The following is a 26,996-nucleotide window of genomic DNA, read 5'->3' on the forward strand; positions in this document are numbered from 1 at the left end:
CATGGCTCTGGCACCAGTTATCTGTGTCTATGAGACCCTTCTGAAGGATGTCTGTGTCAGATGGGTTTCCAACTATGCTTCCCAGTTTGCAGTCATCTGCAAACTTTGTCAGCCATAATCCTCCTGTGTCTGCTCGTACTTCTGAAAAGTAGACGCTGAACAAATGTGGGCCCAGGACTGAGCCCTGTGGGACACCACTTGTGGCAGCTCAGGAGTGTAACATGGCACCAGCAACTTTAACCATGTGTGTTCCGTCACTTAGCCAGTTTGCAACCCATGCTGTGATGTATGGGTTCACAATTAAGCTGGTGATGTTTTCAATGATACCTGAGTGGGGTATTGTGTCGAAAGCCTTTGCCAGGTCAAGGTAGGCTGTGTGGATTGCCTTGCCCACGTCAATGGCCTGGATGACTGTCTTGAAAAAGTCAACCAAGTTTAAAAGGCATGCTCTGCCCTTGACAAAGCCAAACTGGATTGGATCCAATGTCTGCAAGTCCCCTATGTCTTCATTTATAATTCCCATTATGATCCTCTCCATAACTTAGCAGAACAGGCTTGTCAAGCTGATGGGATGGTAGTTTCCAGGGTTGGTGGAGGCACCTCCTTTGTGAAGTGGGTCCACCATTACCGTATGCCACTCCTTGGGCACATATCCTGAGGTGAGGCTAAGATTAAACAGCTACCCTAACTGCGGGTGTAATTACTCATTGAGTTCATGGAGCACACAACTGGGGACACCATCTGGTCCCATGGATAAAGTGTTTTCCGCCTTGGATAGAGCAGTTCCCACCCCAGCATTGGAGATGTTTGGGGGGCTACAATCCTCAGGTGTAGATACTCCTCCAGTTGGGGGGGTGGGAGAAATCTGCACTGAACCTGTCAGCCAGTATGTTGGCAATGTCTGTAGGTTCAGTGATATTTACATCATTCCGAACTAATTCTGAGCATATCTGGGAGTTCCCTCCCAGGTTTCAAACATAGGTAAAAAAGGCCTCATGATTGTCCCTTGAGTCCTGAGTGGGTTTACTCTCAAAACTCGCCTCGGATGATTGTATGGGGGAACCCAGTGTTTTACTCACAATGAGCAGGGGTGTCCTCCCTTCTACGGATTTTGCTCTATCTCATAGTAGCTCCTTCCTTGCATTGTAGAGCTTGTTTATGGCTAGGGTCCACCAGACTGGATGCTTGCCTGTGGTACAAAGAGTCTTTGTTTCATTTGGGATTGCCTGATCCATGCAGTCCTGGAGGTGCTGGTAGAAGGCATTTGTAAGTGATACAGTGGCTTGGGTAATGGTGTCCGCTGGCTTGGGGGCCTTGAAAGAGACCACACCAGTCCTTAGAAATGTGAAGTCGGCATTTGAGAAGGTCTTCACTGTTTGTTTGTCTATCTGGGGTGTGGGTGGGATGTGGACTCCCACTGAGATTAGTCCATGATCTGATCTCACCAATGATGGGTATACTTCTGGTGTTGAACAGTGTGACCCCATGTTCGTGATGATGAGTTCTAGTATGTTGCCTCCACTTGTGGGGATTGGGACCAGTTGTTCCATGGCATTTGAGTGTATGAACTCTAGGAACCTTTGTGTTACAGTGTTGTGGCTTGATTAGTGATCCCAGTCTATATGTGGATAGTTGGAATCACCCAGTAGGATGGTGTTTGGAGATACATTTATCCCCTTCAGTGTTTGCAGGACAGCTGTGTGAGGTACCTGAGTTTGAGAGGGTGGCATGTAACATGCTACAAACTGCAGAGCAGTCTTGCCTACGGTCACTGGCACCTGGATGGTCTCCGATGCATCGTGTGTTGCCACCAACCATGAGGTGAGGGTGTCCTTGATGAATATGGACACCCACCCTCCTTTCCTGGTGTTGTCCGGATTCTGGTACTGGAACGCATGATATGAGGTAACACCCGATAGTGCCGGGGTGCTGTCAGAAGCTGTGAACCAGGTTTCAGGCACAGCACAGACATCAATGTGCTACATACTGAGAAGGGCATAGAGTGTGTGCAGCTTGAGGTTGAGACCTCTGGCATTGAGCAGCATTACCCTTAGTGTCTTTCCTTTACTGTGTTCTAGGGTGGTAGGTGTAGAATCTGAATCTTGCATAAAAAGGCACAATGGGGGTGGCAAGAGCATCAGCCAAAATCCAGAAGCCCAGGGGTGACAGGTGCAAGCTGTCCCTTGCAAATCAGCGTGGCCTGTCCAGCATGTCATCCCAGGCAGACAGACATTGGACCCCCTTTGAATGACACCATAGTTTAAGCAAATTATTACAGCTGATCATCTTGTCTCTGTTTATGTGGCATCATACTTGGTGAAGGTAGGATACTGCTGAAGGTCAGGGTCATACCTGCCTGGCCTACATAATCAGAGGGATACTCTATGTCTCATTCCATGTAGTCCAGGGAGGTACATCACAGGTCATTCACAGCAGCATGGATAATGACTGGGTCAGACTTGTACTTGCAGTTGAGTGACCTGAGTGCTTGCATTATGTGGTGGATTCCAGTGCCCGATAGGCAGCTTACTGTGACCTCCTCTGTACTCGATCTGGTGAGCGGGACGTCAGTGTGTCTGACTATGGAGTCACCTATGACAAGTGTGTCTGGCACTGTGTTCGGCCTTAAGGGCTGTGACTGTTTGGCACACCGACTCTGTGGTCAATGTGTTGCATGTGCTGTGCCCTGTGGAGGCAGTTGTGTGAGTGTCTGCTGTGGTGGCCACTGCCATTTTGGTAGAATTCTGATCAGAGCCTCTGAGTATGTCTCTGTGTGTCTATGTGTATGATCTCAAGTTGTGATAGTGCCATGTGAGACTGGATTTGTGATGTGTGTGGTTACCTTCACCTTCTCTCTGGTCTTGCTAGTCCTATGTTGAGAGAGCTCAGCCTCCACTTTGGCTATATAGTTGCATCTCTCACATGTATGTGTGTTTTATGGGAGAAGGAGAGGGTTGTCAGTGTACATGAGGCAAGTGTAACATTGCCTCAATATTCCCAGGTTCACCAGCTGAGCAGGAGAGGACACTAGCAACTGATCCCTAGACATGCTAGAAGGAATAGACAAACAATGTTGGAATACAGGGAGATATCAAGCCCCCCAAACCACATCATAGTGTTTGACTGACAATACCTACACATACACCAGTGTTTCATAGTGTCATAGTCTACTACTAGGCTATCTGCCCTAGTGCATGTATAAGCCTAGCCATAATGATGTGGCTATTGCCACCCCTTATAGTGGTAATAAATGTACAGAATAGATTCTGAATATTGTGCCTCTGACTTAGTAGTGACACATTATGACCCCCCTTACGTAATTGAATAACATGACTGTGCCTCTGTCTAGTCTGTGCCTCCGTCTCATATGCAGTTGTCCAGATGTCTCCTGAGGAGAGTCAGTGAGGGACTCTGTCAAACATGAACTGGGATACTCTGCTAGAGTGTGAGATGCCTCTGAGTTATGGCTCTGTCCCTCCAGCATGTCCTATACATGTATGTGCTGAGGTTCAAATCCTCAACTCTCATGGCTCTGGTGGATATCTCTTGAACACAGCCAGCAAGATGCTCTGCCTCACATGGACCGGGATTGTATTCCACAGCATAGGGAGTCTCCGGGTGATAACTCCATCCCCCCCAACATGTCCAACGTACATCCCTGCTAAGGTGTAAGTCACCTGCACTAGTGGTTCAGGTGGATCTGCCGATTCTGAGGTGGAGCATGTCCATTAATCCCTGTTTGGACATGGCCTTGCATGTCAGGCACATGCCACCTCTAAGCAGACGGTATGTGAGTGAATAGAGTGGGAGTGTCTTCAATCTGGCAGCATATGACAGCTGTTGGGGTTCCTTGATCCTTTAGGTGGGGGACATTCAGGGTGTCTCCAATTGCTGCAGATGTTGGGTGAGATACATCCAGAATAGGGCATTCTACTTGATCGCCGTTCTGATAAGTGAAGTGTACAGGGGAACAATCACCCACTAGATCTGGATGTGAATCCCATCCTGATCAGGTGGGCAATGTAGAAGGTCTTTCTAGCCACATGTTGTGCACTTTGACTTCAGGCCATGGCCCTGGCACCAGCTATCAGTTACGGTGAGTCCCTTGTGAAGGATATCCGTGTCTGATGCACTGTCCACTATGGCGCCCAGTGTGCAGTCATCTGCAAACATTGTCAGCCAAAGTCCTCCCATGTTGGCCTGTACTTCTGGGAAGTACATGACAAACAATGGGGGCCAAGGACTGAGCCCTGTGCGACACCACCTGTGACCAGCCTGGAGTCTAACATAGTGCCAGCAACTCTAACCCTGTGGGTCCCGTCCTTAAGCCAGTTTGCAACCCATCTTGTGACATATGGGTTTACATTTCAGTTGTTAGGGTTTTCCACAATACCTGAGTGGGGTATTGTGTTGAAAGTGTTTGCAAGGCCAAAGTAGGCTGTATGGACTGCCTTTCCCCAACAATGGCCTAAATGACCATTTTGAAGATGTCAACCCAGTACAAAAGGCATGATCTGCCCTTGACCAAGCCAAAATGGGATGGGTACAATGTCTGTATGTCCCCCATATCTTTGTTTATGAGCTCAATTATGATCCTCTCCATAGCTTTGCAGACTCGACTTGTTAAGCTTATGGGGCAGTAATTACCATGGTCTGCAGAGGCAATGCCTTTGTGTAGATGTGCACAACTGGACCCTAACCAGGCTGTTGTGCACACTATGGAAATGTAAAGCAGTGATAGGACTAAAGCCCAGGATACTGACCACCACGGTGAAAGTACTGAACCACTACACTATACAGTACTACAGTGTTAGGTCAGTATGAACGGGTGTTGACAATTATGTGCAAAGTATCCCATGCAAAACCTGCAGGCACAGTATACTCCCTGTTGTGTTCACACAAAAAGCATCTGGACAGTAACTACACAACATGGCACAGAACACACAACCATAAAATGGAGGTATTTGTTGAAGGTCACACTCATCCACAAATGTGATGTGCTGCAGAGTTCAACATATGGAAAGCCCACACTGGGCATGCTCACACACTTAGATAAATGAGACATCTTTCACACAACATGCCATGGGAAGGCTGAACTGGGCATGCTCACACACTTGGTCCAAATGTTACTCCTAGCAACTGTGAAAACACACCGGAGGATGCTCATTCCCCTTTCTAGACACTGATCATGTAAGCACCCTATAAGTATATCAGGAGAAAAGGAAGCTCTCAGTAATCTGAATAGCGCACTCTGCTAATGTGTCCGTCTCTAGTGTCATAACATAGTTAGGTAGGGGTTTGAATCCAGCAAGTGGCAAGTGTGTGTGCAGGGGGGTAAGTGTGTGTGTCAGTGTGTATGAAAAGATCATCCCTTTTGGCAACTGGGAAAACACACCACAGGACGCTCATTCCACTCTCTAAACTCTGATGATGTCAGCACCCTATAAGTATATCATGTGAAAGGGAATCTCCCAGTAATGCGAATAGCGCGCTGTGCTAATGCATCCGTCTCTAGTGTCATAACATAGTTGGTAGGGGTTTGAATCCAGCAAGTGTGTGTGCTGGGAGGTAAGTGTGTGTGTCAGTGTGTATGAAAAGAACATCCCTTTTGGAAACTGGGAAAACACACCACAGGATGCTCATTCCACTTTCTAAACTCTGATGATGTCAGCACCCTATAAGTATATCATGTGAAAGCGAATCTCCCAGTAATGCGAATAGCGCGCTGCGCTAATGCGTCTGTCTCTAGTGTCATAGCATAGTTAGGTAGGGGTTTGAATCCAGCAAGTGTGTGTGCAGGGGGGTGTGTGTGTGTGTCAGTGTGTATGAAAAGAACATCCCTTTTGGCAATTGGGAAAACACACCACAGGATGCTCATTCCACTTTCTAAACTCTGATGATGTCAGCACCCTATAAGTATATCATGTGAAAGGGAATCTCCCAGTAATGCGAATAGTGCGCTGTGCTAATGCGTCTGTCTCTAGTGTCATAACATAGTTAGGTAGGGGTTTGAATCCAGCAAGTGTTAAGTGTGTGTGTGTAGGGGGGTCAGTGTGTATGAAAAGAACATCCCTTTTGGCAACTGGGAAAACACACCACAGGATACTCCCACTTTCTAAACTCTGATGATGTCAGCACCCTATAAGTATATCATGTGAAAGGGAATCTCCCAGTAATGCGAATAGCATGCTGTGCTAATGCGTCCGTCTCTAGTGTCATAACATAGTTAAATAGGGGTTTGGATCCAGCAAATAGCAAGTGTGTGTGCAGGGGGGGTAAGTATATATGACTAAAATCACCCTTTTGGCAACTGGGAGAACACACTACAGGATGCACATACCCCTTTCTAAACAATATCACAATTATGTATGGCTTTTGAGTACAGACACGCCACGTGTGTTTTGCCCACACAGAATGCCCATGTGTGCGGGTTGTCCCTCACAGTAATGCATGACATTGATTAAACCAGTTATGGCAATGCACACATGATGTATGTGTGCCAAATACACATATGTACCTGTGACCTTCAATAGTTACCATGTGTGATGCCTGACACATGTGAATACATGGTATTTGCACAGGGTAACATTATGACTGTGGTCTTCTGTGCAGGTGCTGCATGTGGGATGTGTATATACAGTGTGAGATGTAGATGCTATCAGCCTAGTAGTGAGGGATACACACCTGGTCTGGGGCATATAGTCTACATGTTGCTGATGTACAGGTGCTGCATGTTCTCACCTGTTGTGGGAGTGGTAAGACATTATTCCACAGCAATGCAGTGACAGCATGCTAAGAACCATTCAGCCAGGGTGTCGTAGCTACACTAATTCATTAGCATTCAGTAATATGTCAGAATCCCTGGTGAGGGTCTGATGCCAACCAAGGTCAGGGGTCTACCAGCCTGTGTCACTTGCTCAGTGATCCCTTCCATGTTCCCTATCATGTATCCCAGTGAGGGACATCCCACATCAGCTGTGATGGCATGGACAATGACTGAGTCATATGTGTCCATGCATCTGACTGACCTGTATGTTTGTGTTATGTGGTGGACCACAGCGCTCCATGAGCATATCACTGTGACCTACACATTGTCCAGTCTGGTGAGCATGTTCTCACTGTACTGGACAATAAAGGTACCTAACACAACTGTGGCAGTAGTGTTGTATAGCTGTACAGACTGTGCTTGTTTGACACACAGGATTTGTGTGCTATGTGTTATGCGTGCTGTGTGCAGGCCTAATGTATGCCTGTGTGCCAGCTGCAGAGATGTCTGCCAGTCATGCAGGATGCTATCCTTAGGCTCCACAACTGACCTGGTGTGTTTCCATGCTTGTATTGCTGTCCGTGTAGGTCCACATCAGATTGGTATTGCTGTCACTGTAGTATTTCATGCCACCAGACAGGTTATGCCAGTACTGGGTTCAGAGTGCTTAGTCCACAGTTCGGCCATATGTTTCCATCTCATACATGTGTTGTACATCCATGGGCAGAGGATAGGTTTGACTGTGTACATGTGGCAGCTGTGACATTACTACATGACACACATATCCCACAACTGTACCATAGAGGTGACTGACAACTGACCTTTGCACATGCTACCATAGTATTGAGATTGCATTGGTGATTAACAGCACATAGGGCCAATGGTGAACAAGATACATAGGTCCATAGGTTCATACAGGGATGTCTGCCCAGGGCATGTATCCCCCTATGCAGAATGTGTGTGGCTTTCAACATGCATTGTAAATCTGTCTTGCTATGCCATTTTCCAAGGTTAGTATATTGTGCCTCTGTCTCACAGTGACACATAAGTGATACCCAGGGTAACCCTACAATGTCACATCCAGTCATTAATATCACTCTTGAAGACAGTCACTGAGTCAGTCTGCCTAACCTCTATTGGGATAATATTCAAGAATGAAGGGAGCCTCCAGAGTTGTGAATGTGCCCCTCCAGCATGTCCTATGTATATCACTCCTGAGGTTCAAGTCGTTCCAGCATGTATCCTGATGGGATCTGGATATTCTGAGGTGCAGCATGGCCATTAAGTGAGGGTTTGACATGGCTTTATATGTCAGGCACAGATTGCCTATGAAGAGGCAGTATGCCACCAAGTAGGGTTTGCAGTCACCTGCGACTTGCTCAGCCACAGTACTTCCATGTTGGCCTGTACCTATGGTAAATATATAATGAACATGACAGCTCCCAGGGCTGAGCCTTGTGGGACACCACTTGTACCAGGTTGGAGGCTGACATGGCTCCAGCAAGTCTAGCCATGTGTGTTCTACCCTTGAGCCAGTGTGCAATAACCATAGTGACATAGGGGTTAATATGTACACTGGTGAGCTTCCCTATAATGCACAAGTGAGGTATTGTATCAAAGGCTTATGCAAGGTCCAGGTAGGCTGTGTAGACCTCCTTCCCCTTGACAGTGGCCTTGGTGACTGTTTCAAAGAAATCAAACAGGTTTGAGAGGCAGGATCTGCCATTAACAAAGCCAAACTGTGTATGGTGACATGTCTGTAGGTACACAATATCTAGATATGTGAGGTTCATGTTGATCCTTGCCATAGCTTTGCAGACAAAGCTAGTCAGACATATGGGGGAATAGTGTCCAGGATCCGTGAAGGCACCACCTGAATGTAGAGGGACCACTGTTGCTGTACGCCACTCTCTGGCCACATATCATGTAGTAAGTCTGGGATTGAACAGTGGTGTTATGTCTGGGTGTAGCTCTTCTTGTGGTTCATGTAGGACACAGCCTGGGACACTGTCTGGTCCCATTGATGCAGTGTTTATTGCTTTGGGAAGGGCATCTCTTACCTGAGCATCTGTGATGTCAGGGGTGGCACTCTGTCATGAGACATATTTGCCCTTCGTGTGGGGAAAGCAGCAGTGAACCTGTCCACTAGGATGATGGCAATGTCTGTGTGTTTTGTATTTGTGTGACAGCTTGGATTACCTCTGAGCATATCTGGGTAGTACCACCCGGGTTCCTAACATAACTACAGACAGCCTTGTGATTATCCTCAGTGGCTTGTGGAATCTTCTCTCAAAGATGGCCTTAGACAATTGTATGGGTGCCTGTAGTTGTCTTCCAATAACCATCAGTGGTGCCTTCACATTTTGGGAGGTTGTTGTATCATGTGGTGGCGTCATCCTTCTATTGTATAGTGTGTTTATGGCTGGTGTCCGGCACCCAGGACATCTGCCTTTGGAGAATTGGGTCATGCTTTCATATGTGATGTCATAATCCATGCATTCCTGAATGTGTCCATAGAATGCCTTTATACAGGTATCTGCAGTCTGGTCCATATTTTCAACAGGCCTGGGGCCTTTGAAGGTTTCCACATCATTTATGAGGGGTGTGAACTTGCTTGACATGAGCTGTTGACAGACGTGCCGCCCCCCCAGACAGAGCAAGATGAGGGTCACATTTAGCTACCTGTCGGGTGATAGAATGTGCCACATAACACAGGCACACAGGTCACTCCACAGCAGGTACAACTATGAGGCAGTCATTGTCCATGCTGGTGCAAACAACCTGAGACGTACCTCCCTGGACCACATGGAAAGAGACACAGAGGAGCTCTTACAGCACCCTCTCAAACCCAGGACTCCCACACAGCCTTCATGCTGACACAGGAGAGTATAGATTTCTCTGCAAACACCATCATACTGGGTGACATCAGATACCCAAACATAGACTGTGAACATTACACAAGCCACAATACCCAAGCTCTAGGGTTCACATAGATCAGACATTCTTCAGCTATGGAACAGGTAACCAACCTTCCCACAAGAGGGGCAGATATACTAGACCTGATCATCACAAACATGAGTACCAAATGCTCACCACTGAGAGTATATCCCTCATTGTTGCAATCAAACCATATACAAATCACACTGGAGTACTAGATCCCCCACATATGCAAACCTCGAACACATCGATGTGTGTGTAGGAAATGCCCCTATTAGCAGCTGTGACAGCACAGTACAGGATGCAGATCCCCCTTTTGAAACACTGATGATGTCAGGACTCTATAACTATATTACCTGTATTAAAGTCCTCCTGTAATTCGCATAGCACACTCTGCTAATGCATCTTTCTCTAGTGTCATAACATAGTTAGGTAGGGGTTTGAATCCTGCAAAGGGAATGTGTGTGTGTTAGTATGAGTGGGGTTTATGTGTGTGCACTATGCTGGGAGGGATAAGTGCCTTTTGCCAACTGGGAGAACACACTACAGGGTGCACATCCCTCCTCCTACACACAGATGATGTCAGCACCCTCTAAGTACAGCATTAGAAAGAATTTCTACAACTACTGCATATAGCACACTCTGCTAATGTGTCTGTTTCTACTGTCATAACACAGTTAGGTATGGGTTTGCATCTTGCAAATGGAAAGTATGAGTTTTACTGTGGGTGGGGTTAGTGTGTGTGCACAATGATGGGGGTGGGATGTGGCTTTTGCCACATGGGGCTATGCACTGCAGGGTGCTCATTACCCTTAACAAGCAGTGATGTTGACAGCACCCTATACAAACAAAACTACAAAAGAGAAGGTGGTGGTACCAATAACACATGTAAGGTAACACTGCTACAAGTAATGTCCACAAAACAAAGTAGGATAATCAAACAATTATTTTATTCTATACAAACAACATGACAACAGACAACTGCCAGTACTCAGTATAGTGTTACATGCTACTGTAACACGCACATGTACCAGAATATACCTAGATAGTGTTTTGAAGCCTGTATGTGGCAAGTGTGTGGATGTGGGAAGTGTCTGTGTGTGCATTTCCGTATGGGAAACATGTTTGATGTGGCAATCAGGGCACCACAGTACCTGATGCACATTACATCTTTGAACTGATGAGGTTGCCTGCACCCTGTGAGTACAGGTAGAGAAGAGGAAGTGAGTAGTAAACAACATAGTGCACTTCTCAAATGTGTACCTTTCATGTATCGACAGCTACTCATGTAGGGTAATAAATTATGGGAATGGCAGGTGAGCATGTGCATGTGTGCGGGTAGCAGGGTGTGTATAAATGCATGTGTGACAGAACAGATACATATAGCTGAATCTACATAACAGCACATGATGCGCATTCCCATGGTCAATGTTAGCATGTGATGGTGTGCAGCTGGTACACTTTGGTATGTAGTATGGGTGCAGATAACAATTGAGGACATTCATACAGTTACTGCAGCAGGACTGCTGGGATATACACACAATTATACTGGAACACTGAACAGTTACAGACATGTTACTACTTATACACATCTATGTAGTCACCCTGTGCATCAGCAACGTGTATACCTTTTCCTGCACCAATGTTGTAGTATGCAGGAGGTGACACAGTGTCATCATATGCACAGGGTGTGGGTTAGGTATGCCCAAGCCAGCCACTGGTGACACCAATTGACATGTGTGTGTATGTGTGTTTGTGAGGGGCAGCAGTACAGGGTGGACCAGTGTTGGTGCAGTGTGTGTGTGTATGTGTTTGCCCTAGGTGTTAGGTTTCTGCATGTGTGTAAGCACGCGCACAGTCACACATAATGGCTGCCATGTACAGGGTTTTGTGGACAGCTGCAGACTGCACCTGTCAGGTCATCCAGATCAGTGTCTGTGGGCACGGACACGGTACCTGTGCCTGGCAGGGGTGCTACGGGCCGTATCCGGTACTAACGCAGACTGGGTACTGTCATCAGAAGCAGGGGTGTGCTGACTGGACACAGTTCCCTGTTGGGACTGTGCAGAGCCACGTGCACGTGGTCTCCTGGGGTGTCCTGATGACAGCACAGACCCAGCATTGCTGGGGCTGGTGCTGGCACTTGAGGTGCGTGAGTGGGCCTGTTGTCGTCCGCGGCCACTGCCAGCTGGTGCTGTTGCTGGCATACGGCCACGTCGACGTTGCAAACGCACACCATCGCCCTGGCCCATGGACATCTGGTTGTGGAGCAGCTGTTCTATGCCCCCACAACGTCTGTCAACGACATCTGTGAGGTTATGGATAGCATTCGCAATGTCACGCATGCCGTCTGTCATGGCTGTGCGACATGCTCTCAGCTCCCTCAGACCCTGTCTGGTGTACCTTTCCATACGTGCCTGTGCCTGCATGACAGTTCTGAACATAGTGGAGGTTGACATACCTCCTTGGGGACATCGGCCAGAGGCAGTACGGCCATGGATGCCCCCATGAGAACCCATGGGCGACTGTCTGTGTGGTACCATTGGAGGACCCTGCTCATGGCTGCCTTGTGGGGATGCATGTACCACAGGTACCACATTACCCTGATCTATGCCCACTGCAGACTGTCCATCACCTAGGGACAATGGTGACAAATGATGTAACGGCAGGATGACTGTGTGCATTGACGGGGTTGACAGCTGTGTACTGTCAATTGGCTGACCAATGGTGGACCCAGACACACCTTCCTGCACCATTACAGACATTTCATCATCATCAGTACCTGGGGCACAAGATTCAGGTTCCCTGCTGCAGGTCACCAGAGCAGCACCAGAACCTACGGGAGGAAAACAGGGAACACAGATTACAGTCCCAACACATATTTGACAGAGATGCACTTCAATACTAATGCACACATTCAGAAATGGACACATGCACTCATGGACACTAACACACATGCACACATGGGCACAGGCACACTCGCACACATGCACACCCCACAGTAAACACACACATCAGTACCGTGTTACACTACTCTTAATTTAGTACAACTGGTTATTACAGTTATTATTAACACACTCACCAGCATGTCTACTACAGCGTTACACTACTCTTACTAGTATTATAAATTGTTTTTCAGGTAATGTTACAAACACTCACCAGCATGTATGGCCTGCCTCATTGCTAGATGGGAGGGACCTGGAAGTGTGAAGAGAGTAATGTCAGTGGGCACAAGTGTGCCATTTGTTTTGCACATGATACAGTACAGTAGTACACTAGTTCCCTTATACACATCAGCTGCTCATAATGTCTGTATCACACATGCACAATTACATATCATGATGACATATACATACCACATGCACACCTTATGCGTGCATGAAGTAACAGTGTACAGAACAGTCATATGTACATACCAGGAGTTAAGTCTAATCTCACCCTTACCTCTCTTCAAACGACAACTCAAACTGTACTTCCAGAACCACTGGCTTTGTTCTTGTTGGACTCCAGGCTAATGTCCCTCTCCCCACCCTCTCTTTACCTTTAACCCCTCATTGTGCATAAAAACTAGCTTCTACCCTGTTTCTTTCACCTTGATGTCCTTCTATGCTCTGACCTACTTCTCCCATCCCTCCCACCTCCTCTTGACTGTCTTCTTTCTTTTCCTCACTTCCCTTCTTGACCCCTGCCTCTTCCCTATTATTTTATCTTTCATACTCCTTCTACCTCTCTACCCTTCTGAGCCCTAAGTATTATCTATATGGCTATTGCCTTATTGCATAACCGTTATGCTTTAGGTAGAATTGCTTTGAAACTGACAGTACATTGTGTATGACTCTAAACTGTTTGAGTTCCTTAAATGTATGTTGATTTAATTAACAGGCTGGTGTATATTTCTATTCTGTTGGCTGTCTGTATTAACAACTTGTCTGTCTGCCTTTATTATGTTATGTGTGGAGCTTTTCTCCCCAGGCCTCTACTGAAAGTGGACATATATCCAGCTAGACTGTCTTGGTCAACAAATGTAACAGTAATAACAATAAATAAATATGGCATCTTACCTGCACGCTCGGTGTCTTGCTGCTGTGTGGATCCAACCTCCATCATGATGCATGGCTGTTGCTGTTGTTGTTCTGGGGCTGGATCCACAACACTTAGCAGTAGCCCCTCCTGTCTGGTGAGGGGGGGATGTGTGGCCACCCCCCCATCTGTGGCAACCTGTTGTCTGCGGATATCTGCAGCACGCTGGCGGACATTTCTAATCAAATCACTGCAGTGATGTCTCACCTGCTCATATGTCCTATTATGCATGCCAACATCATTTATCCTGCTAAGTAGGTTTTGCCACAGTGCAGACCTCTCCTGCTGATTCTGGGTGGTGCGTGAGAACAGGATGGCATAGTCACGCACCAGGCTCTGGTGAATCACGTCATCTTCTGCAGCAGAATATGCTGGGTTCCTTTTTGGAGCCATGTTGATCTGGAAAGGTACACAAACAGGTTATCAGCATAGTACCTCAGCAATACATGGCACACATTCTATACAGGGAGTATTAAATTGTACTTATTACTGCTTGGTTGTAACTTGATTACAGTGTAGCTATCATTCTAAGTAATTTTGACTAAGCACTTGGCCTTCAGGCCAGTTGTTTTACATTAGGGAGGTTTGTGGCAAGCACTGTGGTGGCAGGACACATATCTTTCATCCATTGAAGTTGGGAACTGCTGATTGAGGGCCCAGTGTACAAGTGTATTAGTTCTGGTATAGGCAGTTGGCCTTCAGGCCAGTTATTTAACATTAACAAGGTTTGTGGTCTGCACTCGTGTGTGACAATAGGCTGTACTCTGCCATTCATAGCTGGGGACATTTGGTTCCAGGTTTATAGTGCCTGCATATCTGAGCTGTAACTTACTGACATTGCTACACCTTGTTTGCTGTAGCAAACACTACATCCAGGCCTCCTGGATCTACCTTTGTTTATATGCTTGTTATTTGTTAGCTTGTTATTTCACTGGTATGCTACTTCCACATAATACACAGCTTCTCAACATGTCTGTGACTCACTACTGATATCTGCATTGCTTACTGTACGTACTTCCATGTTACACATGACAGCAAGTGACTGCTTGTCATTGTTGCATTTACTTAATTGTGACACATTGCACTTAGGTTACCTGGCACTTGCTCACTGATGCTTTTATATCAGTCAGCAGTTGTAGGTAATATCAGTACACCCTCACTCCCCACTGGACCTTGTTTTCAATTATTACGGATTTCACAATAGTATTCTAGCATGTCCAGAGGTCAGTTGTCAGTTCCCTCCCCAGTCCAGCTGGTGAGTGTGGTACTCCAGAGACAATGTTAGAACAGCTGCATGTACACAGACAACCCTCCTCCTAACAACAAATTCAAACTCATGTGAGTGATGCAACCATATACCAAACTGGAGGCTAGGCTCTGTCTACTCAATACTGCCATAACCAGTCAGGTGGCGAGGGAAACCATACTCACTACACTTCCAGTCTCACATAGACCTACCACGACAGCAGAACTAACACATGATCACACATGAACATACTTGTAGGCTCGGACTACAGGTCTGCCTATGCAGCAGAGACCTCCTAAGTAGACACTCAGGCAACCACTACCACGGAAACGTACATGTGCAACACATATCACACAAAGCCAATGTGCTGAACACTCACAGCCATTAACAGTACACAACACACCTCATACACCTGTACTAGGTGCCTCTATCATCAGGCACACTAACATCACATTCACCAGGCTTAACGAGGTGAGGGTAACGGTGTGCAGCCTGTCAGGCACTATGACCTGCCACATAACACAAACACTCAGGTAACCCCAAGGCATGTACAGGTATGACTCAGTCAATGTCCATGCTGGTGTGAATGACCTGACACATACCTCCCTGGACTACATGACATGAGACAGTACAGAGCTCTCTGAGCACGTAGCCCAAGACAGTTTGACCCTGACCTTGAGTAGCACCCTACCCTCACCAAGAACAATGCCACAATATCAAGGCACGATGATCCCTTCCATCAATTGACTGACATACTGTTGTCATTCACAGGTGTGCCGATGCCTGCCATCTTGGGGTGGTATGCTTTGCTAGGGCCAGCTTGCACCTGTCACCCCTGTCCTATTGGAATTTGGCGGAGACTCTTGCTACACCCATAGTGCCTGTATTGGGCAAGGCTCATAAGGCAAACCCACATCCATTTGTATCACAAAGGATGAGGAAGTAAGAGTGATGCTACTCAACACCGGAAGTCTAGACCTCAGGATGCACGCACTCAAAACCCTACTTAGCGTTCTGGACATTGATATCTGTGCAGTAACATGAACCGTTTTCAGGTTTCACAGGAGCACACCAGTACTACCAAGTTATAGCTGTTACCATTCTTGTCGGCCCCAACACTTGAACAAGGGAGGGGGAGTATCAGTATTCAATGCAGATTCCCACGCCTCCACATTGGTGGCAAAGTACAACATAGGTGTTAGGCCATTGAGTACAGAAGACGTAGTTGGGGACCTGGGGAAGAAACATGGTAGCGGTCTGTCATTTGTCAACCACATGGCCAACGTGGATTAAATGACATGTTATATAGCCCAGCTAATCATGAGGGATTCACATGTATGGCAGGGGAGGTCATTGTGCCTCTTTACTCATCCATCATCAGGCCTATAATTGCGTACAATGCACCTTTTGGGATGTACCTAACCAGACACCTACAGCAACTGGTACAGGACAACAGTACCTCATCAAGGGGATGCAATGGCTCACACAGATGTCATATGCTGCTCAGGTAAAGTATATCCAGCTGGACTCAGTGGCATACTGCCTGTTCAGAGGCAATCTGTGCGTGCCATATACAGCCATGTCCTACCCAGCAGTAATGAACATGCTGCCCCTCAGGCAATCAGAGTCCCATACAGCCACATGCTCAGGAGAGCTGGACCTCAGCACTGACATACATGGACATGCTGGAGGGGCATATTCCTAACCGAGAGGCTCCCTTCACTCTGTAATGAGCTCACACTACAGGTTAGGCAGAGTTCCTCATTGACTCTCTTCCATAGGAATCTGGATGAGTGGATGGAGATCATAGTTGTACCCCAGGTATCACTTCTATGTCACTGTTAGACAGAGGCACAGTATACTAACGTCGGACAAGGGCATAGCAGCATAACTTGTAATTGGGTGGCGAAAGACAAACACATTCTACTAGGCTTACCAATGCCCTAGGGCAAATAGCCTAGTATGAACCTATGAACATGTGTGTACTGCTATAGTACTTCTGCCATATGTTGCATGTGTGTGTGTTGTGGGGGATGCACAGGTAATGGGCGGATATTTCTGCACAGGCGACACGTCTGACACATTCTGGGTGTTCATCCCTACATACTGGATGTGTGTTGCCATCCAACCCTGTGATGTGGACACACATTACTCAGCCTGGATATACATATCCGAACAACACCACAAGCACAGTACACTACCTTGCTATGTATGCATGTAATTACACAGTTATTCACTAGTTATGACAGTGATGCTATCCATGCAGCCCATTGGGCCAGTGGAAGCCACAACACACACCGCCAGCATTTGCATATGCTTACCACAGACATCCCACATACTGCATGTACTGTGCACACACATATCTAACCCAGAACAACTGTACACCACTTATTAATCCTGTCCAGTGGACTACAGATACAGGCATATTGTATAACAATAGTAGGAGGCTACTGCAGCACAGGGCAGATTCACATGACGGCAAGGCATCTGTGGTCAGCAGTGTTAAGATGCTTCACATTCACCAAATGCACAGATATTGGCAACATTGTTGCAGACAGTTTAGGTGCAGGTACCCCCCCTATTCTCCTACACATGTGGTATTAGTTATCCCAGATGACTGTAACCTCCCTATCCTCTCACATGTCCAGGTGAGAGCCACCCTCATCATTGCAGGACACATAGCATCACTGTTACGAAATGGTATCCCTGGATGGGTGCTACATTCACCCCTGGAGGACATAGCACAACATGACAGACTGATATTAATCCCTGGCCATACTACGGGATATGTACCTGAACAGTGCCATACATACACAGTGGTCCCACACCAATGAGGAGTAACCTCTACTGACCCTGGTAACTACTGCATCATATGCACAACTGGCCTTGTGTTCTCATCTATAGAAGTTTTAAGTATGGGCAACATGTACAGCAATATTACATATGTGTATATTTCAGGACTATGTACACACAACCTATCTCATGGACATACCTATAGATAGTGAACTATGATACATTTGGAGGTGTCACAGTAAACACAGTATTAACCTGCTACTTTGCATTACCTTTGTTTGTGGCAGCTGTTGCTGTATCAGTGATGCTGCTTGCTGCTGCTGGTTTTGCTGCTGTCAGTCTGTTTATTTTCATATTTCTGTTTCTCTCTCTCTCTCTCTCCTTCTCAGGTTTGTGCAATGATTGTATCGCATATGTGGAGTGTGGGTACTGAATGCTTTTGTAGGTATCTGCATAGGCCCATGTGATGGCCTCTGCACCAATTGTAAGGCAGCATTGGCTAATTGCATACAGCCAGTTGTGTACTGATTGCATGTCTCACTGTGATTTCAGGACAGTGCTATAAAAAGGTATGTGAGATAGGCGTTGCCCTTTCAGATTGTAAGGGCGTGGACCATGCTGGTATGCTGTTGGAAAATATTCTGTGAGTGTGAAGGTTAGTACATCTCTCATGCTTCATGCTGTGTTGTGAATTCAGGTTGCTGCATTTTTCCCACCTGTTCCCTGTAGTGAGTGTGTATGCATACTGACACCCACAACTATATTTATTATGTATTGCTATATATACATATGTGTACATATACATACTGTCATTATGTACATTAGTTGACAATATTGGGTACAAGCTAACAATTTTCAGGGCTGTTTCTGTTAACACACACTAGTATGGGAATCCAGTAATTGGGACAGTGAAGGTCTGTCTGGCATGCTTAGGGTAGTACACATACTATATTGCCTTTATCTTCATTCCTACTATTACATGTTCCACTTATTTAGCACTATATTCCTGTATGAGAGTCATGTCTTGCTGGTAGGTCGTACAGACTAGTGTTACAATGGTCTTGTGGTAGGGCCTACTAGTATGCTTGTATTTTGCTTTCAAATTGAGTACAGGGTCTATCAATCAAAGTGCTGGAGGCACCTTCCAGCAGTTAAGGGGTTAGTAGGTCTCACAGGAGTCAGGCTGTGTTGCAGATTCTGGATGCTGCATTTATCTTCACTGTCTCCTGTAGTGAGTGTGTATGGATACTGACACCTACGACTATATTTCATATGTATTACTATATATTTATATATATGTAAGTGTACATTTACATACCTTCTTATGTGTACATTACCTTACATTATTATGTACAAGCGAACAATTAGTAGGGCTGTTTCTGTTAACACTGAACTAGTGTGGGAATCCAGTAATTTGGACATTAAAACTCTACCTGAGATGTATTAGGTAGTACACCTCCTATATTGCCTTTATATTGATTCCTACTATTACATGTTATATTTATTTTAGCACTATGTTCTTGTATGGCAGTCATGGCTTAGTGGTAGGTCATACAGACTAATGTTACCAAGGTCCTAGGTTCGAGACTGGCAGTGGGAATTTAATTTTCTTTCCAGACTTTCAAAATGAGTACAGGACCTGTCAATCAAAGTGCCATAAAGGCACTTTTAAGCACTTAAAACCAGGTCTGCGCTCGTTTGCTGAGCTCACGTTATGCACTTGCGTTAGCTACAAGACACAAGCGCACACCCGCTATTTTCTTTGAAAGAAAAGAAAAGCGGTGACAGGAATGTGGTGAAAAGGGGTCACAAAGAGGGTAAGACAGTAGGGAAACAAGCGTGGGATTTGCAGGAGGGATGTAGGTAAGGCCCATAGATGCCCATGTCTTTAGCAGCAACAGCTGTGCATTTCCATGTATTTTGGTGAGACATTTGAAACCTTCCACCCCTGAGAGAGGTGTCAGGACAACATTAATGTTTGTTGTAGAGCCAATTGTAATTAACAGTTTCAATGTCAAGCGGACATGTGTGCGACATGGACAGCTATGTATGGGGCGTAATTTTTTTGTGGGTACAGAGTGCCCTTTTTTTTTTCAGGTGAGAGTGGTATGTCAGGTGAAGGAAGTCGGTATAGCTGGGGAGGTAGGTTGGGTAGGTTAACAGACAAGACAGACAAGATGCATACAGGGGCGGTGTATGACACACGTGGGGGGGTTACACAATTGACAGGGACGGAGGTTGGGATATCCAAGACGCATGAGCCCACAGATGGCAACAGTGGAACTGATATCCCCACCCATAGGCAGTTGCCACTGTTTCTTCACAGCCCAGGACGGGGCTGTGCTGGGGGCTGTGTAGGCGGGGCAATGGCCGGGGCCGTTAGCTGTGCCACACGAGCCTCGAGCTGGCGTAGGGGCCCAAGAACGGAGTCTTGGATCTCCCTTCGCACCACAGACCGGACACCTTGGAGGGTGAGTGGACGAACTCCTCCGGCCACGCTTGCAGAGGGGGGATGGGCCCCACCCCCTGCAGCGCTTCCACCCGAAGGTGGCACAGGGCCACCGGAGGAGGGTCCGGACTGGGCACTAGTGCCAGGTGCAGTCGCCAGCTGAGGTGGGAGAGGTAGGTCCGCTGGGACCTGCCTTCACAAGTATTCTAGGTTTATGAGTAGTTATGTTAGTTTGGGTTAGTGGTATATTATTCCATTCAGATTAGTTGTAACAGCATGCATTGGTATTCCCATTAAACAAACACCCAGATATTAACACCATTGAACAAGGAGCATATCAATATCACATGCATTATTTGAACGGAAATACACAATCAAACAACATGCAGGGTTGATTAATGGCAACAGGCCATCAGATTTTCAGGTATGAACAGGGCACATGCACGAACAGACATGCATATATGTTTGGAACGGACAAATGTCCATGGTTAATGAAATGTTCACATACCAATATTTATTGGGTGTTGTTATATGGAATTATAGGGTTGGGTGGAGATAGAAAGTGATGACACATTCATAAGTTACACATTGATATACATTTGTAATAGGTACACAATTAAGTTGAGGCTGATGTTTCAAAATGATTTTTATTTGACTGTCATGCTACACCTGTTACAAATACATCACTATCCTACTTATTTTGAATTTGATCAGATACATCATCCTGCTACACTTTGATGACAGGACAGGGGACAACTATGGCTGTTTAGTCTGTCAGATAATCATTCATTCTATCTGCAAATTGTTTACTGTTATCACCATATACAGATTTTGGCCTTGACATTCCAGATTCAGACACACTGAAATCAGTTTGGCATGTTAATTTGTACTTCACACATGCATTTAGTTCTGTGGAAACACACTGGGGCTAATATATTCAGGGGTTATTACTACTTTATTTATTCATACATGACCCTTTCTGTCACTCTCACACATCCTGCAACTTCACAGTTCAGGTTGGTACTTCTAGGCTTTGTTCACATATTAGACCTGTGGTGATTCAAACACTTTCCAACAGCCTCACTTCTGTCATGATTCAGCATTTCAACAGGGGATAAATCACACATGTGACTACCTCAGATTCTGAAGCTGTACTCTGGAGACTACTGCAGGTTATACTACATTTAATTAATGGTGGGACATCTGTATTACAGCACTATTTATTTCTATAAATTATTTTTCCAGTCACACTTGCATACTGATGAACTTGTTGCAGACATACCTGCAAACTTTCAATTCTTGCTTGCACATTAGATTACTTTTAATCAATACACTGCAGTGTTCTGATACATGCTACACTATAATATTTATTTACAAGTACTAGATGGGGTTACTAACCTGCATGGTGGCGCAGCCCCGCCAGTCTACGGTCATGCGTCTCACGGTTCGCAGAGCGGACACCTGCAGCTGTAATACAAAGGAAGTAATATTGGACTACACATCTCCATGGTATCAGCTAGTTGAAATCCTTACATACATGAGTAATATGTAACTTACTCAGTAGTGGGGCGTTGGGCATATCCCAGGCCTCCTGGATCCATTGGGTCAACTGGTCTTGCTTACGCCGCTTCAGGTCTGCATGGTGGTGACGGACCTGCTCACCAGTGCGTGGAATGCCAGTAGCACTGGTCAGATCATGAGCCAACTGGTCCCATGCCTCCGCCCTGTACGCTCCCCATGAGACCTGGCCCTGCATGAGTTGGGCCTCGTGATGATGGACAAGGATCCAGACCATGTATCTGGACTCCTCAACGCCCCAACGCTGTGCTCGAAAGCAACGTCCCTCACCTACTCCACTCATTCTGACTGCAGGTCTGTTCTACAATCGGTTATGGTGTGTATTCCCGCCTATGGGGCTTATATATGCTGCTTTTCCCACACATTTCTCTGATTGGCTGTTTTGGAATTGTATCTACTTCACTGAAAATGCTTTATCATGCTCCATTCTGTATTTTATCCCATATATATGCTATTTCTGCATTTCTAGGTATTGCTGTCATGGCTTAGTGGTTTAGTACCTTGACTCTAGTGCATGGTATCCTGGGTTCGAATCTACCCACTGATTTTTAATTTTCATGACAGAAATGAGTTGAGGACCTGTCAATCAAACATGCCATAAGCGCTTTTAAGCACTTAAAAGCAGATCTGCGCTCGTTTGCGCGGTGGTAACGCATGCGCACTGGCAGTTAGCTTGTAGGAGCGGTGTGCAAACGGTGTGCGCTGGGATAAACCTTAATTGGCTAGTGACACACATGTTGAGCTAAGCACAGCTAGTTGCAAACAGTTTCAGCATGTTAAACCAGTGCTTAGCAATGGGCATACCAATTGCAGCTTTTTAAACACTACGCAGCTACGGGCACTGTGTCTCACAGCAGCTTAGCTATCGGTACATTTCTAATTATTTTTATTATTGTGTTACTTCAATATGTATGCTCCATTTCATTCCATTTTACAAAAGGGTATACTTTTACATTTGGACAATACTGTCAGGGGCTTTTTTAGTGCTTATGTACAAAAAAAAAAGGTTGTTGTGTGGGCTCGAACCCTGCCTGCCTACTCTTACGCTGGCAACTCTACTGATAAGCTATTTCTTCTTGGCTTGCTTTGCATATTTAGTTCTCATATCCTTTTCCACTGATTGCTAACTGCAGTTGCGCTAGTAGCACACCCGCGCACACGAGCGCACACAGTAGCACACATTTACAGGGGTTAAAAAAAATAAAACAGTTTTTATTTTCATTTTATAGCCTCTGTTCACTTTGTACACTGATGGTCTGTGGGGGAATGTGTTGTGTAGTGTGTTTGTTTACATTTCCATGGCTTCTCTCGTAGCTGTTTACTTTCAGCCATTATACACTTACGGGGGCGTGTCCGCATGCAGGGCTTAGCCTACGGACACGCCCCCTACTCTCTTACATGGACCATGTAAGAGTTACAATGTGATTCAGCATGCCTCATGCACCTCATGCATATGCATGACATGCTGACATCACACCGTTTAACTGCAGCCTCCGTGTAAGAGTTATAACTCTTACATGGAGGCTTCCTGAATCTGGCCCTTAGTTAAAATGATAGTAAACATTTTATTTTTATTTGTTTGACATTTGTTTACCTGGAAAGTCCAACTGTGATAGTACTCATCTTCAGTGGAAGCCCAGGGGGGAAAAGCTCCACATTGACATAATATGGTTACAATTAAATAATGTTATTACAAAACCTAATATATATGAGCAACATATTAGCTAAGTAAACATTCAACTTCAGTCCACAAGTGAAAAAAGAGCATTGTTAATAATTAAAATATTAAGTTGGAGTTCAAACTAGTGACATTCAACCCACTGAGTGCACTCTTTTGAACAGAGATGACTAGGTAATATATACTATGCAAAAAATTATTTGTCCTTTAGTTAGCAAATAGATTGAATAGAAGGAATTAGTAAGAAGTATGCTGTGGGTGGAAGGAGGGAGTGAGGGACTAGTTCAGCCTGGGGTAGTGCAGGGGCAGAGCCAGGTTTTATTTAGGTAGTCTTTTAGTAGTTGATTGAAGCTGGTGAGGTTAGATAAAGATCTAATTGGCAGAGGGATTGAATTTCCTTTCTTAGTAACAAAGTATAAATAGAGACTTTGGCCGGAGGATTTCTGTGGTTTATATCTGCTGAGATGCTGTGTAATAGATGGAAGTAGTCTATTAAGGTGGTAGGAATGGACAGAAGGAATAAAAGCAGGGAAGTCACTGGCTTTGTGGATACTTTTATGTGTGGAGAGCAACTGCATATAAGTTGTGAGACAGTTCAAGCCAGTCCATACTATTAGGGTCAATAAGGTCATGGTATCGTTTGTTGGTGACAAATTTTGCAACCTTATTATAGCATGCCTCAAGCTTATTTTTAAAGGTAGCCTGAAAATTGGTTAGGATGGCTGCACTGTAAAGAGAGATGGAAGAAGGTAGGCAAGTGGCAAGAGCAGTCATGGTGATGTTGGTATGGACATTTTTATGCCTGTAGAACATTCCAAGATTTTGGTGAGTCATTTTTTCTGTTATTTTGGACATGCAGGCCAAATGTAAGACTATCATTTGTATGGAATTCTACTTCAGTTTCAGTTTTGTTTAGTGAAAAGATTTTGAAATTTACTTTATCTGGCATGTGTGATTTGGGGAAAAATAGCAGTAATTTTTTTTTTTTTTTTTTTTTTTTTTTTAGGCCTGCATAGTGGCTGGGCATTATGGGGTCAGTTTTTTAGGGGCTGCATAGTAGCTGGGCATTACAGAGTCATTACTCTACTAAAGAAAAAGCTTCTTACAGGATATGGAAGAGTTGAGACAGTTTACTAGATGCACATATAAATATGGAATCACCAGCATATTGTATGAGAGGCTGGACATATGGAGATATAAAGGTAATTGATAAAGATGTTAAAGAGGAGGGGTCCAATAATAGAGGCTTGGGGTACACCAGTAGAGACCTGGAGATTGTCAGTTAAACAGCTAATGAACCACAGTAATGAACAAGGAGAGGTAGTCCAAGTTGAGACAGTTTATACATGAGTTTAGGGTGAGGAACTGCATCAGAAGCTTCTGACAGGTCAAGAAATAAGGAGGAAAGAAGTTTGCTTGAGTCTCTGTATTTGATTATGGTTTCAGTGAATGTTAGGAGGTGTTTAGTAGTACTGTGTGCTGGGTGGAAGTCATGTTGGGTGCATGTTAAGTGCTGCTGTTGCAGAAAATAGTGGAGGAGTTGCTAATGAATACATCTTTCAAGAATTTTTGAGAGCTCAGATAATATTGCAATAGGCCAAAAGGTAGAGATGTCAGCCAAAATGTCACCTTTATGAAGATGGACAATGTAAGATTTTTTTTTCCATAGTGAGTATAAGTTTTTTAAACATCAGTGTGGAGACAGATCCTAAATGGAAGTTGTTGCTAGCAAAGGATATAGAGGGTGAATTAGGCTCATGCAAGGATATGTGTATGTGTGTGTGTGGGGGGGTGTTAAAAGAAGTGGTACTGTGTATGATATATAGAGATTGTTGGTTCTGATCTAACATATTAAGTCCTGAATTACTAGGATTGAATGTTATTGTAGAGGTTGTAGAAGCACTAGAAATGAATGAAGTGTTTTCAGCTAGGAAAGGCAATGTCTTATATGATGCAGGTATTAAATAAGGTAACAATTTCTAGTAGAGAAATATTATGATACGGGTGGGTTCTTATTTGAACCTGGATGCAACAGATTATGTACTGATGTCCAATTTTTGGGATATTTTTGTGTTGAAGTTGCATAAATTTCTATAAAGTTGCTGGATATAGGGCATTTTAAGATTAAGACATTCCTTCTAAGTTTGGAGAAAAAATCCTGAATACGATACCACGGCAAGAGCTGTAGGCTAATGAAACTGTTTTTTGTAATTTTATGATTGGATACTTACGTCTTGTAATATTATACTTCCTGGTTTCCCTCCTACCGATTTTCCATTTGTTGTAAAATGTAGGTGTGTTCATTAGTAGCAAAGTGATTGATCATGCATCATTATTGTAACCAATAGGAACCTTTGTTCATTTAGATCTGATGAAGGCAAGTTCTGCTGAAAGCGCTCATTGTACTTACGCCAGTTTGTTTTTATTTTCATTTGTTTAAAGTTTATGCTTTTTGATTAAAGTTTATTTCATTATTTTATCATCTCAACAGTTTTATTAGCCTACAGCTCTTGCCGTGGTGTTGTGTTCAGGATTTCTTTCCCCAATTTGATCTACTTCGACCTGAATCACATTTAGCATGAGTTGGATTATTTTTTTTGTGTTTCCTTCCAAGCTTTGTCTCTGTTCGACATTATAATTTTTGTATGGGTAGTAAGCTGTGATTCATGGATAATTTTCACTCGTTTTTTTTTTTCAGTCTGGGGTATGGCTGTTGAGACTATTAAAAAATAAGGTATTAAAAGTATTGACTGCATCATTGAGTGGGAGAGATTTTAGGGCAGACCAATTAGAAGTTTTCAATGTACTGATGAAGGTATCTTTATTAAATTTAGAAAGTTTTCATGATGTTTTAAGTTGATGAATGTTAGATTGGTGGGTTTCTATGGATATTGGCTGTTAGGTGATCACGAAGTGAGTTTAAAACAGGTTCCAGAGGTTGTAAATTTACTAGGGTCAGAGATCAGTATCCAGTTTAGAGCTGCACCTTTGCTGTTGGTATTATTAAATCTGGTTTGTGTATTGATAAGTTGTGTGTGCAACCATAAAGATTATACTATCTGAGGGGAAAGTCTGACATAAGGAGCTGCCAATCAATGTATATCCCCCAGTATGAACTGTTTTCATAAGTTATAGTATTAGTTTCCAGGAGAGGATTTCTTCTAAAGTAGGTATATTATTTCCAGGTAAGATTTAGACTGTAGCAAAACATAACTGTTTTTATTGTTAAACTTTAGCAGTGATACAAGTATATCTGCATTTTGGAATTTTGGGGTGTTGTGTGAATAGAGAGCACATGAATTTCAATAAATTAAGGTTACCCCACCTGCTTTCTTTTGGGGGTCTATTGGCTCTAATAATACTATAGTCTGGAGAGAGAGTAGCCCAGAATCTTTAATGTTATGCTTAAGCCAGGTTTCAGTGATGGCAAGGATAACATGGCTATTCTGTGATATCCAGTCATGTAGTT

This window comes from Protopterus annectens, chromosome 10.part0 (genome assembly GCF_019279795.1).
Source record: "Protopterus annectens isolate FY-2018-M chromosome 10.part0, PAN1.0, whole genome shotgun sequence".
Taxonomy (NCBI): domain Eukaryota; kingdom Metazoa; phylum Chordata; order Ceratodontiformes; family Protopteridae; genus Protopterus; species Protopterus annectens.